Source organism: Tachyglossus aculeatus, chromosome 16 (assembly GCF_015852505.1).
Source record: "Tachyglossus aculeatus isolate mTacAcu1 chromosome 16, mTacAcu1.pri, whole genome shotgun sequence".
NCBI lineage: Eukaryota > Metazoa > Chordata > Mammalia > Monotremata > Tachyglossidae > Tachyglossus > Tachyglossus aculeatus.
In genome coordinates this window covers 34,248,415-34,250,510 of record NC_052081.1, presented here as the reverse complement: position 1 = coordinate 34,250,510, position 2,096 = coordinate 34,248,415, and the positions used below count along the sequence as shown (strand labels likewise).

The 2,096-nt window shown below is 41.7% G+C and overlaps 1 non-coding gene across 1 annotated transcript; it reads right to left on the bottom strand.

Annotated features, from left to right (window-relative positions):
- Positions 1 to 1,344: 1,344 nt before the first annotated feature.
- On the bottom strand, positions 1,345 to 1,482 carry LOC119938828. Its single transcript, XR_005454529.1, has one exon. It is a non-coding gene; the product is annotated as a small nucleolar RNA SNORA7 (small nucleolar RNA).
- Positions 1,483 to 2,096: the final 614 nt, after the last annotated feature.

Below are 2,096 nucleotides of genomic sequence, written 5' to 3'. Positions count from 1 at the left end.
CACTGTGTTGAAAATGTGTCCAGAGCTGTTCCCATTTCTGAAACTAAATATCTTCTACAGCCAACTGGCTTCTCATAGAGATGGACCAGAAGCTTTACTCAAGGAGCTAAATCTCGGAGAAAATATCAGAGACCCACATGGAGGAAGGTGACAGAAGGCCACAACTCAATTCGGAGGCACAGTCAACACTAAACTCTTCCCAAATAGTTGGTCCCTCAGTTTTTACAGCATTCCATGTACAGACATGCACATTTAAAATTAACACTAAAATTATATTCTGGATGCTTAAGGAGCTGCTAGTCGAAAAAAATGAAATACATGTGGATTTCTGTTACTACCACCTTCATCAAAGCAAACAAGCAGAAGCAGAGCCATTATTAGACTTTGATAAGAGTGCATATTGAATTATTTCCCTGGGGGGAACTAGAGTAAAACTCATCTCATTTCATTTCCTTTTGTATAATAATATAAATTGTTTCATAAAGAAAATACTTGCCTATCCCATTTGCCTGACTTTTTTTAATTTTACAAGATCTTCTCTTTTCATTTCTGCAATGTAGCTTCACAACATGGGAAAGGCTTGAATCAAGGTATTCAGGCAGAGGCAAGTAAAAGATAGTATGCACAACATAAGAGCACATTGACCCATGATAATTAACAATAGAGAATAGATTTTTAACTCCTAAGTGAATAAGAAAGAAGACAGAGAAACTTCCGTACTGAATCTTTGGTCTGTAAGATCCTTTGAGAGCTAAATAGAGTCCATCCTCTTGCAATCAGAACTGGATTTTAACCATTTCAGACAGGTGCAAATGTACCTAGAGTTGTAAGATCTTCAGGAAAGATTTCACAACATGCTTGGTAAAACCACCTTTATGTTTAATCATTTTTTTTGGCAAGGAGGAAATATCTAATCTGAATCCTCAAAATACAGTTTTCCCTTGTTTTGACCTTAGTAGAGACTGAAAACCAACAGCCGCATGTGCTGTTTAAGGACCCTTCATATTCAATCCTCCTTTTCCATTAGTAGTAGTAAATAGCTTACTGAGTGCAGTGCACTGTACCAAGTGTTAGGAAAAAATACCCAGGTGGGAATTAGACACAGTCCCTGTCCCTTGTCTTGTCTTATGCCGTCAAGTTGTTTCCGACCCACAGTGACACCACGGACACACCTCCGCCAGAACGCCCCACTCTCCATCTGCAATCATTCCGGTGGTGTATCCATAGAGTTTTCTTGGTAAAAATATGGAAATGGTTTACCATTGCCTCCTTCCATGTAGTAAACTTGAGTCTCCCCCCTAGACTCTCTCCTATGCCACTGCTGCCCAGCACAGGTGAGTTTTGACTTGTAGCAGATTGCCTTCCACTCACTAGCCACTGCCCAAGCTAGGAATGGAATGGGTAGGCCTCTGCTTGACTCTCCCTCCCATAGCTGAGACAGGTAGGGTACTGGAAATTCTCCAGGTGCGACCCTGAGAGGGGGCCCTGTCTCTTGCAGGGCTCAAAATCTACTGTCTCTCAAAAGTCTCCTATTCTCACTTTATAGTCACTCCCTGGGAGGGGCAGCACTCATTCACTCCCACAGCTTGAACTAGCACTTCTATGTGGATGACTCAATCAGTAAATCAGTTGTATTTATCAAGCGCTTACTATGGGTAGAGCACTGTACTAAGCACTTGGGAGAGCACAGTGCCATAGAATTAGCAGACCTATTCCCTGCCCATAACAAGCTTACAGTCTAGAAGGGGAGCCAGAGCTTAGTATGAATAATTTCAAATAGATCATTTAGAGGTATGTACATAAATGTTCATTCATTCAATCACACTTAAGTGTTTACTGTGTGCAGAGCATAGTACTGAGCACTTGGGAAAGTACAATACAACAATAAACAGTGAAAAATGCTTTGGACGTGAGTGCTGTTCCAGGAAGAGAAACCAGAGTCACACCCCATGTCCAGTAATTTTAGAGCCACAGAGCTATAAATTGAGGAGTACTGTGGCCTAGTGGAAAGAGCACATGCTGGGAGTCAGAAGACCTGGGTTCTAATTTCGACCCCGCCACCTGCCTTAGGCAAATCACTTAGCTAATCTATGCCT